Here is a 14,519-nt window from a genome sequence, read left to right as displayed (position 1 = left end):
CGGGAAAGCAGGTGCAAATTAGGGAGATAACCGAACCACAACCACCCGCGCCTTAAGCATCGAGTAATATCGGGAAAAAATGCGCCTTTTGGCTATGATTACGATTTGACAAGGGCTCCCATCGCATGGGGTGAACAAGCCCTCCCATCAGTATATCGTAGGAATTTGACAAGGGCTACATGACGACTAGATACATCACCAAAAAGGTGATGCATGTCTCCTTCACCAAAACAACTGAAACAAGTACATGAACGCAAGTACACCACCATAATAATACTACTACATTAACACAAGTACGAGTAATAAAGTAAGAGTACTACTCCCTCTAATCTAATTTAAACCAAAATAAAACTTAAACTTCATCCTAAATTTGAACTAGTGCCTCGTCCTCGTTCTTCGCTCATTTTCTGATCCAAGACGGCGCAGAGTGCCAGAGTGCATGGCACGGAACTCTTCATCGGTGGCATGCCATGGGCATGTCACCGGATGCATGATTTTTTTCGCAATGTTTTAAATTTGAATTTAGGCCGCATGTCACACGGTGACATGCAAAAGGTGCATGTCACCTGGTGGTGGTAGGCAACTACCCTCATTTACGGCGGCGTAGGCGACCGGACGCCGCGTGGCCAGCCGCTGCCTCGTGGCCGCCTCGGTTTCCACGCGGGAGACCATTAAACGCCGACGACCAACCTTCCCGCGTCACGGTTAGCGACTATGACTATAAGGGCAAAACGCTAAACTCTCTCGTTCCATTCACTTTCTTCCTCTCTCCACCTAACAAACATTTGTTCGTCGCTCTCTCCTCCAAGCAATGTCTTCAAAATTCAGGTCGTCGGCGGTCAAGTACGCGGAGAAAAAACGCCGGCTCGAAATTTCGAGAGACGCTTCCAGAAACCAAGTGGGCTCGCCGCCGCCGCCGCCGCCGAAACGCGTCCGTGCTGTGCTCACCGGGTTAGTTTCCTTCGCCATGTACTTTCGTTTCTTTCGTCGCTCTCTCCTCCAACAATTAATGTGTTCAAACTTCAGGTCGCCGGCGGTCAAGTACGCGGATTAAAAACGCCGGCTCGAAATTTCGAGAGACGCTTCCAGAAACCAAGTGGGCTCGCCGTCGCCGCCGCCGCCGCCGCCGCCGAAACGCGTCCGTGCTGTGCTCACCGGGTTAGTTTCCTTCGCCATGTACTTTCGTTTCTTCTTGCCCGGGCTCAAGCTCTTTAAGAGTCTCTATGGTTATACATCTTAAAGGGTTGGAAGTTCCAACGACGCCCGTACTGCACCAACTTCCACGACCAAGGAATCATCGTCGTCCGATGATTTCAACCCGGCCCTACCCCGGCGAAATGAGGTAGCACCAAGCACTGTGTAGTTATCTTCTTCTTCTTCTTCTTCCTTTGCGCTTACTTGCTACCGATGATTTCGCCTCGAAGGAAGCGGCGCCGACTATCGACACCACTGTCGCCATCTTGATGGAAAAAACGAGGAGCTCAGCTTAGAGTGTGATCGCCTCCGAGACGATTTGGCTGCCAAGAAGAAGAATTCGAAAACTCTTGTGGAGCTCATTTGCAGCCTTCGCAATGAGCGCGATATGTTGAAGAACGAGCTGATTAAGCAGAAAGAGAGGAACATTGCATCAGCGGAGAAAGCCAACAGCATACTCAAGACTGTGTGCCTCGAAAGAGACAAGTCTCGATATAGAGTACAAAATCCTTCTTCAGATAAAGTACAGCTCCAAAAGTTGAACCTTGAATATGCCGACATCGCCATCCTTGCCCTTCTCGAGAGGCAGTAAGGCACAAGATAAGTTGATGCACCCGATGTTGGAGAGCTGCAATGAAAGAGAAGAGACATTGAAAGAAGTGAGCAGTTTGGTGGGATACATGAGTGACGTCGGGCGAACTTCGCAGAATCCGCCCGGCTGAGCTCAAATTCCAAGTGGAACCAGCTTTCAGCAATGCATGTTATGCGCACCTACAACTTCTACTCATTGATTAGAGGTCGCACGACATGGCATTTTCCCTCGAAATAGTAGTACCGTACTAATAGTTGTACTACTTAATATGTACCTTTTTGTAAAATAATTTCTTACATGTATTAGAAACTACCCCTCTCGTTTCTGGATGCACCCGGACATTGTCATCCGGCCCTCTTCTCGGACAAACCCCTCGGGAAGGACGGTATATTTTGCACATTTCGCTACTAGTACTTCTAATTCCACCGCTTATTTTTCTAATCCGTTAAATCGTTAATTGGATGACCAACTGATGGAAGCTGCGATAGATTAGACCAACAAGTGGTGAATTGTGCAAAAGATATGTCCGTGTTTTATGCAAAAGAGTGATATGGGGATCTCGTGGAATCTTGAATTTCCTCTTCAGTGGTAGGCATGCTTCACTTATAGCTGGAGTACATTGCGGACCTGGTGCATTTCGTCAGTACCGATCAGCTATTTTTGCTTATCCGGGAAGAAAAGGTAGTACTAGCCTTTTCTGTGAGATGTCTTTTCAGTGCTACGGAGTTGTCTGTTCACTGCTTGCTTTGTCTGTCGGTGACTTTGCCAAGCTGACTTTGCCATGACTTTGGGTGACTGATATGTGGACCACAGCTGTAAGTGACTCAAAGTCACCGACTTTGGGGACTCCCGAATGCTTCGTATATTTCGACGGTTTCTGAATTATGTACTCCGTACAACTTTTGTAATATTGGTCAAACTAGTTTTGACCAGGGTTTGTGTAGGGTGGTTTTTTTTGGTTGGTCCAAATGGTGTTGTGTGGTCCAAATGTGATGTATCATCACACCACCATGTGCCCCCTCCCCCCACCCCACCCCTAGGTTTTGGTAATGCCATTCTCGTACATGCTTCTTAGAAGGAGTACATTTTTTCCGTTAGGGCATGACAATTTTGAAAAATTCAAAAAAAAATGGGAAGACAGAATGGTAACATCATTTTCCATGTGATGATGCACCCCGTGCCAAATTTTGGTTCATTTTAAGAATGTAAGGTGACAAATTACTCGAGGAAGCTAGTTGGAGTAGACGGGCATGATCGGATTGGCATAGGGGATTTATTTTTTGAAGGATGTTATTTTTCATAGACAATATCTGACACAAAAAATAAAATGTTAAGGTCTCATATTATTCTGAATGATTTTGAATTACTTATGACGTTTGGAAGTATTGGTATACATGAGTCCCACATGAAGTTAAATGGTCCAAAAAAAAGTTTCGTACACGTCTCCCGAAAAGTGGAAAGTCGAGTACATGCATGACTTCACGCGTCCACTACCGGATACGAGAGTCGAGGCTATAACATAATCGGCCTCATCATCTCTCGCGAGCTCGTCCTCTCCACTCCCCCAACTTGCCTCCCCACACCGTGAAAACCCCCATCCACTCACCGCACCTCCGAGGCATCGACTTTCCCGTTTCCAACCGCAGCAGCATGAAGATAGGTATTGCATACGAGGCGGAGCAATAGGCGACCGCCCACGCAGAGGATGCCTCTACGGTAGTGGCCGTCGCGGTGGGTGAGGCTTCACCGGGCACCTGTGCCGCTCGTCTCCTCTCGCTTGTCGGATTCTTCGACCTCGGTCGAAATGGGCGTCCCGGCCGTCACGACGGGTGAGGCTTCACCGGGCACCCATGCCGCTCGTCTCCTCTCGCTTGTCCGGTTCTTCGACCTCGGTCGAAACGGGCGTCCCGGCCGTCGAGCGTAAGGTGGATACCAACGTTGTTTATCCCGCCGAAGATGTGCACGGCCTTGCAGTGCCACCACGGCGAGGTCTTCCTAGGCCCGATGCCGGACGCGAACCTCGACCCCTTCGACGATTTCGGCCCAAACGTTCAGCTCCAGTGAGGATGTTGAGGGTGATGACGAGGAGGTACTTCTCGTTTACCGAAACTGTCCCAACCCTCTTTGTGTCATATTGTTGTTCACATGGTTTGCACGAGCCTGGTTCTTGATTGATTTGATATCCTACCTTGTTCTTGTAGATGTAATTGATTCTACGATTCGTAAGATCATATTCTAGTTTAATTTCGACTAATCTGCCATGTAGTCATATAATCAATTTATGTGTTCATACTTAGTGGACTTGCAATTGTTGTGGCTTATGTTCATGGTTGTTCATAGGGTTTCTCATGATTTATTACGATTTCTTCTCGCCATTTACTTGTTCTACACATTTAATTTTAGGGTTTCTAAGGTTTGATTATGTTAGTGGAGTATTTATTCGATCTGTCATAAAAACCTGATTATGTAGTACTTAATAATTCATAGGAGTATTCTGATGACATGGACAACAACAAGGTGCGCAGGGACCGGAAAAGCCGCTATGTTCTCAAGCGGTCGAAGGGTGGTGAAATTCGCTTTCGCATGCGCGGGAGCTATTTTGCCCATTATGTGGCAAATTTCTCTAGAAGGACATCCACAGCCTCGATCCAACATGCGATGGGTGTAGGCCTAAGTACATAGGGGGAAACACCGCCCGCAACCAAGGCCAAGCACGCATCATATGGCCTCTTCCTCCGAATTACGTCTTGCCTAGCTTGCTCCACGTCAACGCCTCGCCGGCCCTCATGCTCCCGGTCATGTTTAAAGTTCATATGTGTAATCTTAATCCCTTTGGAAGTTCAGCATTAAACTCTACTAGTACAACCGTGGTGGTCTTGTGATGTAGTACTCTTTTGATGCATTTGTGATGTAGTAGTACTTTTTTTTGAAATGATATAGTACTATCTAAGAAAGTACTCCCTCCGATTCACATTCATTTCACATCAAGAAATATGGATCGGAGCGAGGGAGTAAATTAAACATGGCATCTCGTGCATGAAGCTTGACATATCGATCAAAGTTGGCTAGAATAGCAATACAATGCTGCTCATTAGGCAAATGCATGCCATGTACGATAGTATACATCCAAGTAAAGAAGTCTATACTGACATAAAAAACTACTTTGGGGATGAGAGTCAATTGGGGCATCTACAATATAGAAAATCTTGCTCGTAGATGATTTTGGCTAAGAGGGTTTTACTCACATTACACGTGCCACTTTCCTTGTCTGCAAAACAAGTTCCAATAAAGGGAGAGGAAAGAAGAGGGTATTGTGGGCGAGATTGAACACCTTTTTTATGTGTTAAGCTGAGGCCTCGTTTAGATGAGGATTTCGACTTATGCCTAACAGCTCAACACACCCACAAATAATTCTGCTTGCGCGCACCACCGTTCATTAAAAATAACAATATTAGCTCGCAAGATTAAGAACGAAGTGAATTTAAGTAACTTGGTAAGCTTTTCAAGCAATATATTCAGAGAAAGAGCACACATGTTCGGCTCAAAATAATCATAAGAGAAGAACAATAAATCTAAGGCACCACATGGATTCATACCTTGAGTCGACGCTGGCTCGTAGAAGGGCGGCCGCGCTCGAGGATGCCGGGGACGTCTCCACCTCGGTCTCACATGTGACCGCTTATCGGCGGGTGGTGCGCCGCGCCATGTAGAAGATCTATCAAGAGAGGAGAGCCCGATGACGCTACCGACGCCTCAACCTTGATAGCACCGACCTGTTGCTCCGCACCGAGATGCGCCACGTGCAAGATTTAGCGGATGCACCAATTTTAGAGATATGTCATGATCATTGTAACAAATTTCAACGTGATGATGATTTGATCTTGTACTCGGCCTTGAACATAAGAACTAGTACAATCTCACATTTTTTTTATCATTATCCTTTACGTAGATTTAGCGGATGCGCCAAATTCAGAGAAATATCATGATCATGGTAACACAATTTTCAATGTAATGATGATTTGATGTTGCACTCGACCTTGAACATAAGTACTAGTACGGTCTCACAAATTTGTATCATTATACTTTGCAAGTTTTAGTGGATGCGCCCATTTTCGGAGGTAGATCATGATCATGGTAAGTTGGTAACAAATTTTCAACGTGATGATGATTTGATTTTGCACTCGGCCTTGAACAGAGGTACTAGTACGGTCTCACAATTTTTTATCATTATACTTGGACGGTGGCCAAATTCAAAATCTCATAGCGGCAAAACTTCCCGCCCCCAAAATACAAAAATTTCACACGCTTCCAAATTCCCATTCTACCCCTGTGGAGATGGCAAGCAAAGTCGGTTGGTGGGGGTCTGCCCATCATTTTTTGAATCACCACCTCCCTAGCCCTGAAACCCTCCCAAAAAAATTCATTTCCTCGGACCACCCACCGGAACTTCCCAAGTCCCTCTCTCCCACCTCCACGACCACCGCACCGAACATCCCCGCCGGACTTCCCTGGCCTACCCGAGCCCTCGCGATCCTCGCCATCCGGCTGCTCCGCCGGAGCCGCTTCATCGACGCCGTCATCAACCGGACCGGATCATCCCCGCCGTACCTCGAAACCATATGCTCATCCAAGCAGTCTACCGCAGTCGCTTCAGCTGCGGTATCGCTCCACCCCACCGGAGCCGCTCGCCGGATCCGTCGTCCACCGCATCGGATCTTGCTCACCGACACCGCCGTGCATGAACCGGATCTCGCTTCACCGGCGCCTTGCATGATCTAAACTCTTCTACCGTCGCTTTCTATTGCTTGCCTGCAAGTTCTTGTTTAATCTTGGGGGAACCTGTTTGTGCTAACGACGCGCCGTTACGCTTTTGCAGATGAGATGAGTAACCATGAAGTGTAATGGCCGTCTCTCCAACCCCAAGTAGCACATGTAGCGTACTTCATCACCGGATCTATCAACCCCGTGAAGATCTGTCGTGACTCCGCACGCAGTGCTTCTCCTAATGTAAGTCCCTTGTTTTAGCGCCATGTTCTGGGTTCAGATGCTTGTTTGTCCGAAGCTCTTTTAGTTCATTCCTAGCTATGACCGTAACACGTTGCTATTTTCTACTTCATTGCTAACTTTAAGCGATTGATATCTTAGAGTTTGCATTCCCGTCTCGTAGATGTCATATTAATTGACTTCAATATGGATGTATCTAGAACTAAAATGTGTCCAAATACATTCATATTAGAGTCAATTAATATGAACCGGAGGGAGTAGGTATTATAGTAACATCCAGCTATTATTTAGTTCATGGCCAATTTTAAGTAATTGCACATGTTGGTTCGCATTCCCTGCTCTATAGCTTTTGGCATCGTAACTTCTATATTTGGTTTACATTCCCTGCTCTGTAGATCTAGCCATCATAATTTTATCTTGCTCAACCGTTGTTACAAAAATTATGGCCTCGCTACTATGTTGTTTGTGCCAATTTTTTACTCCATGAACATGTTGGCTTGCATTCCCTGTACTACAGGTGATGCCATTGTTTTGTATCTAGTTCATTGTAAGCTAACAAAGTAAGGACTTAGTTTGGCATGCTATCACTCGCTATCTAGCCTCGTAGTACAAATAAACTTGTCATACTACTAGATAATAATTTTGCGTGCCATCTTGTTCTTCAAAAGCTGCATTATTGACTTGTTTCTCCGACTTGGCATGACGCTCACATATGGAAAGCTGAACATATTGGTTTGCATTCCCTCTTATACAAGTTCACAGGTGATCCCACTATATTCAGTATCTGGTCCATCCTAAGCTCCAGCATTAACTATCCTCTATGTGTTGCTCATTACAAGTTTATATCCCGAAACATCTTGATTTGCATCCCCTTCACTATAAGTTCAGGAGTATTATTTAGTTCACGGCCAAAATGAAGTAATTGCACTTGGCACATGTTGGTTCACATTCCCTCCTCTTTAGCTTTTGCCATCGTAACTTCTATTTTTGGTTTACATTCCTTGCTCTGTAGATGTAGCCATCATAACTTCATCTTGCTCGATCGTTGTTACAAAATTTATAGCCTGCTACTATGTTGTTCATGCCAATTTTGTACTCCCCGAACATGTTGGTTTGCATGGGACCCGACAGTAGTAAGTCCGCTGTTTCATTCTAACATGCTCTGTTATATTGGCTGTTGGTATGCGGCATGCACTCTTTGTTTGCTTATTGTGCGCATTACAATGATCTTGTTATAACGACGAAATGATGAGTTCCAAATTCTTTGGCAAACAATATTGCAGTGTCTTTGCGTTTCCATTGTTGTTGTCTTAACTTGTAATGTCTTTGTTTCAGATATAGGTGCTGCATGGACAACTTAAAAGATTGTCGGATCGCTTCATTGTATTGCTAGGTTTAATTACCATTCAATTTCTCTGGGTTCTGTAATATTTTTTCAAAGCCTTGCGAGTGATGTAATATTTAGTTAGTTTTTATAGTTCTTTCGTGCATTTTTTCTTTGGTGCTTGTGGTAAGTGAGGCTATCCGACGTAAATCAATGCTGCGTAAATATTCTCAGTATCTAAATCACGAATTCCCATCCCTTAAACGGCCCAATTAAGCGAAATCACATACGTGCCGCCCGCAAAATCCTAAAGCGCCTTTTACGCCGGCATATAAACAGCAACTAAACAGGCTGGCCCACTTACTTATTGGGCCGGCCCACTTGATTTACTCGTGGACCCCACACTTTTATTGGGCCGGCCCACTTGCTTTAAGGTGGACCCCACCCACTCATCGGGCCGGCCCACTAACTAGTTGGGCCAGCCCAATTGCTTTTGTGGTGGTCCCCACATACTAAACGGGCCGGCCCTTTAAGACGAAAGTGGGACCCCACTGTGTTTTTGGCCCGGCCCACTAGCGTGTTGGGCCGGCCCACTTGCTATATGGTGGACCCCACATACTAAATGGGCCGGCCCTTTAACGGAAAGTGGGACCCACTGTGTTTTTGGCCCGGCCCACTAGCGTGTTGGGCCGGCCCACTTGCTATACGGTGGACCCCACATACTAAATGGGCCGGCCCTTTAACGAGAAAGTGGGACCCACCGGTGTTTTGGCCCGACCCACTATCTTGTTGGGCCGGCCCACTTGCTATATGGTGGACCCCACATACTAAATGGGCCGGCCCTTTAACTGGAAAGTGGGACCCACTGTGTTTTTGGCCCGCCCACTATCTTGTTGGGCCGGCCCACTTGCTATATGGTGGACCCCACATACTAAATGGGCTGGCCCTTTAACGGAAAGTGGGACCCACCGGTGCTTTGGCCCGACCATCGGCTTGTTGGGCCAGCCCATTTGATCAAATGTGGACCCCACGTACTAAATGGGCCGCCCGATAACGAGAACGTGGGACCCACATGCTAATTGGGCCGGCCCAACAACTTCTTGGGCCGGCCCAGTTGCTTTAATGTGGACCCCACTTTGTAAATGGGCCGGCCCGATACCAGAAAGTGGGTCCCACATGTCTTGTGGGCCGGCCCTTTTGCCTCGTTGACCGGTCAATCGAGTGCATTCGGCCCGGCCCACATGCTTAGTGGGCCGACCCATTAAAGTTTTGACCGATCAACCTTAGAGGTTAGGCCCGGCCCACGTAACTAATGGACCAGCCCGACTATATAGTTGACCGGTCAAACTAAGTCAGCTGGCCCGGCCCGCAAACTTAATGGGCCGGCCCGCTTAAGATGTGGCAGGCCTCATGTGGGCCTACCATCTACCACGGGGTTTCAGCCGGTTAACGCCGTTAAGTGCCAGTTAACGGCGTCTGCCACGTGTCAGTTTGCATGACGTCAGCAGTCAACGGGCTCCCGGAAACACTTGGGCAACGGTCCGATTTTCCGTGGCGGAAGGGCGCCCAAGCGCGACGAACCAAAAAAATCGTCGTAGGACTTTGCCTGACGCAGTTTCGACAACAGAACCCATATCGTCGGGTTAGGCCCATAGGCGACGAAAAATACCCCTTAGCGGACGATTTTGAGACGTTGTCTATCAGAACTTTTCTTGTAGTGTGGTATACTGTCGTTCTTGCCAAGGCAATATCTCGTGCCTCGTCGAGGAGGTCTACAGCATCCTGCAGCGCGATATTGGAAGAGGATTCCGTGTATGCTGTCACCCGAGGAGCTTCAAACCGAACGTCGACTGGTAGAACTTCTTCGGCTCCATGCACCAAGAAGAACGGGGTGTACTGAGTCGACTTGTTAGGTGTAGTACGCAAAATCCAGAGCACGGATGGTAACTCCTCGACCCAGGCTCCAGCTGCACCTGTAAGGCGTTTCTTGAGGCGATCCCCTATGAGACCGTTGATCCTTTCCACCTGGCCATTGGTCTGTGGGTGGGCCACTGATGCAAACTTCAATTTGATTCCTCCGTCATCACAGAATTTTCGGAACTCCTTGGAATCAAAGTTAGATCCATTGTCTGTGACGATACTATGGGGCATACCAAATCGACAAGTTATTCCTCTGAAAAACTGAACTGCTGTTTCGGCTTTCTGGTTTCGAACGGGTACTGCCTCGATCCACTTGGTGAACTTGTCGACTGCGACCAATAAATACGTGTGCCCTCCAGGCGACGACCTCGGTAGTGGTCCAACTTGATCGAGTCCCCACTGAGCAAAGGGCCATGCCAGAGGTATTGTCATTAGATCTATCGCAGGGGCGTGCGGTTTTGGAGAAAAGTGCTGACAGGGGTCACATTTCATAACTAGATCTCGAGCATCCGACGCTGCCGTTGGCCAGTAAAATCCTGCCCTGAAGGCTTTTGCCACAAGGGCCCTGCTTCCTGCATGGTGTCTGCAGGTTCCCTTGTGTATCTCACGCAACAGTGCTTTTCCATCATCAATGGCGATACACCTTTGGAAGATACCCGAGATGTTACGCTTGTAAAGCTCGCCATTTACCACAGTGAAGGCTTTTCACCGTCTGACAATTCGCCTTGCTTCCACAGAATCCTCCGGCAACTCTTGCTTCGTCAGGTATGCTAGGAGTGGTTTGGTCCATAATGGCTCGAGGAGGAGGACTTGCTCTGCTGATGGAGGCGAGGGTTCTTCAGCAGTTTGTTGCTGGCTTGCCTCTGATTCATCAGTCGACAGTTTTAAGGGTGCCGAAGCTTTCTCTTTTATCGATCGCTGAGCAATGACTTCGTAGAACACTCCGTCTGGGATGGGGGAGTACATGGACCCGATATTCGCCAGAGTGTCGGCTTCCTCGTTGTTAGCTCTGCCGATATGTTTGAGCTCACATCCTTCAAATTTGGCTTCCATATTTTGATACAACTGTCGATAGGCGATCATGTTGTCACTGACCGCGTCGCATAAGTTCATTGACTGCTGCACCACCAAGTTTGAGTCGCCATAGATTTCTAGGCGAGTCGCCCCGCACGCCTTCGCCATCTTCATTCCGTGCAGCAGCGCTTTGTATTCTGCTTCATTGTTCGTCGGCAGGGAGAAATTCATACGTAGTATGTAATTCATCTTATCTCCATGCGGTGATATCAATATCACTCCTGCTCCTGCGCCCGTGCTCCGTTTTGACCCGTCGAAATACATTGTCCATGATCCCGACATGTCGGGTGCTGCTGGTGTCTGTGACTGGATCCAATCTGCCACGAAATCTGGGAGGACTTGGGAATTTATCGCCGTTCGATTAACGTAAGTTATGTCGTGTGGCGCTATTTCGATGGCCCATTGGGACACTCGACCCATGGCTTCTGGATTAGTCATTATGTTCTTCAATGGCGCTTCACTTACGACGATAATCGGATGCTTCGTGAAATATTTTCGCAGCTTGCGAGCCGACTTCCATACTGCGTATGCCAGCTTCTGATGATGAGGGTATCTCTACTTTGCGGGTGTGAGTACTTCACTGAGGTAATACACAGGCCTCTGAACACCGTGGACTTTTCCTGCTTCTTCTCGCTCAACAACCAAAACGCTTCTGAAGACTTGTGCTGTTGCGGCTATGTACATAAGCAACGTTTCTTTCTCGCGCGGAGTTACAAGGACTGGGGACGTCGACAAGATTTTCTTCAGGTTGTCGAAGGACTCCTGCGCCTCCTTTGTCCACTCGAACTTTTCTGACTTTTTCATCAAGTTGTAGAAGGGCAAAGCTTTCTCTCCTAGCTTGGCGATGAATCTACTGAGCGCCGCTAATCGTCCCGCTAACCGCTGCACTTGGTGCAGATTCTTTGGCGGCTCCATATCGAGAATAGCTTTGATCTTCAAAGGGTTTGCTTCAATCCCTCTGGCTGAGATGAAGTACCCGAGTACTTGTCCCCCTGGCACTCCGAAGAAACATTTTTTGGGATTCAGCTTGATTTTATACTTGTCTAGGTTGTCGAAAGTTTCCCGTAAATCATCGATGAGAGTGGCGGCGTGCTTCGTTTTCACCACGATATCGTCGATGTAGACTTCGATGTTCCTCCCAATCTGCTCTCCAAGGCAAGCCTGCATGCAACGTTGATAAGTTGCTCCTGCGTTTTTCAACCCGAAGGTCATGACGTTGTAACAGAAAATGCCGTGTGGGGTGATGAACGCGGTTAGTTCCTGGTCTTCTTTCTTCAGCTTGATCTGATTATACCCGGAGTATGCATCGAGGAAGGAGAGGCGATCGCATCCGGCTGTGGAATCGACTATCTGATCAATAAGAGGTAGCGGGAAGTGGTCTTTCGGACAGTGTTTATTAAGGCTGGTGTAATCGATGCACATGCGTAGAGCGGTGGTGTCCTTTTTGGGCACCATGACAGGGTTGGCCACCCACTCAGCTTCCTTGAGCTTCCTTGAGTCGACTGATTTCTTCGCCAATTGCTCTCCTCTTTGGTTCGGAAAATCGGCGCATTGACTGCTGCACTGGTTTGGTTGTCGGGTCAACATTAAGGGCGTGCTCAGCGAGTTCCCTGGGGATACCTGGCATGTCGGATGGTTCCCATGCAAATATCTCCCAGCGCTCACGGAGGAACTCGATGAGCGCGCCTTCCTATGCGCCAGTAAGGTCAGCCCACGTATTGACCGTTTTCTTCGGGTCAGTGGCCGGGGTGCACCTGCAGCTTCTTGGCTTCCTTTGCAGCGTCGAACTCGTCGGATCTTACGTTTCGATTGTCGGCTGGTGGTTGCGTGTGATCTGTAACGGTGTCGATTGCGTTGACTTCTTCCTTGGCTCCGAACTTCGAGGCGATCTTCTGGAATTCCCTGTCGCAGTTGTCCGATCGAGCAAAGCTTCCACGAACGGTTATTGGGGTCCCGTTGTTGCCTGGCATCTTCAGTTTTAGGTACGCGTAATGAGGTACAGCCATGAATTTGGCAAACGCAGGCCTGCCGAGGATGGCGTGATACTGAGACTCCTAGTCGACTACTTCGAACTCGATCTTCTCTTTCCTGAAATTGTTGGGCGTGCTGAAGACTACATCCAATGATGTTTTACCAAGAGAATAAGCGGGTCGAGTCGGTATAATGCCGTGGAACCCTGTGTCAGACTCTCTTAGCATATCGACTGTTAAACCCATTGCTCTCATTGTGCTGGCGAATAGTAGGTTCAAGCCACTTCCTCCATCCATGAATACTTTGCTCATATTGTACCCTCCAATCTGTGCTTCGAGAACAAGGGCTGCATGGCCGGGCCTCGGAACAGCTTTCGGGTGGTCCGCCCTACTGAAGGAGATACTCTGGTCTGACCAGTCGATAAAGTCGGGTGTATCGACCATGGAAACTTCCGCATATTTTACTTCCCGGGAGAACTTTTTGATTTCTCTCTTTGAAAAGCTGGTTTTATGGATCATGTTGACTTGCCCGCATGGTTCTGGAAACACCTCTGTTGGCACATGCTCGCTCCCTCCTGTTGGTACGTACGGTTCCGGTACATATGGTTCTGGTGGATAACTGTAGGACCTCGCCCTTCTCTCCATTGCGTGAACTCTTGATATAGCTTCGGCTCTGAGATCATCACAGAACTGTCGAATCTCCAGGAAGTGTCGGCAGTTCCGTAGCAGATGACTGGACTTCTCTCGACCGTCCTTCGAATCAATGTAAGAGTGAAGGTAGCATGGTGCCTCGAGTTGCTCCGTAGCCGATAGATACGGTGAGCGGGTGCGACCATGGATCGGTTGCATGTCCTGGTGTCCTCGTTCGGACTGGCGAGGGTGAGTCGCTGTACGTTCTTCCTCTTCACGGCGCGAGTCCCTTCGTCTTTTCCTTCGTCCCGTTGTGAGGTCGAAACTTCCTCGGCTGCCTCCTTGCATGTTTCTGGATGGAACTTCCGAGGTTGCTGCCAGAGTGTCATCTGCCGAAATTGAGGTCCTCGGGCCAGATGTACCTGTCCCAGGGAGGCGAAGAAAGCCTCCGGAGTCGATAATGAAGTGGACATCTCCGAAAGTTGCGGTCATGTCGTCGCACGATTCTGCAGGGATCGAGTGCGGCGGCTCGAGATGTGGTACAAACTCAAAGGATCCGCAGCGGATCAGGTTTTTTGGATCTGGTGGCGTTGGTGATTCGAGTACGAACGCCGCGGATGTGAATGGTATTGCCGATGACCTACCTTGTGCCGACAGGCTTCCCACAGACGGTGCCAATTGTCGAGGGTACTCCTCGGCAATGCCCTCCGATTGGGGTTAGGGTTGACGGAATCCTGCAAGCTGACACGAGACATCGGTTCACAGACAAGCGGGGAGAGCGATTTACCCAGGTTCGGGGCCCTCGATGAGG

This window comes from Lolium rigidum, chromosome 1 (genome assembly GCF_022539505.1).
Source record: "Lolium rigidum isolate FL_2022 chromosome 1, APGP_CSIRO_Lrig_0.1, whole genome shotgun sequence".
In the NCBI taxonomy this organism is placed as follows: Eukaryota; Viridiplantae; Streptophyta; class Magnoliopsida; order Poales; family Poaceae; genus Lolium; species Lolium rigidum.
This window is presented reverse-complemented; position numbering follows the sequence as displayed.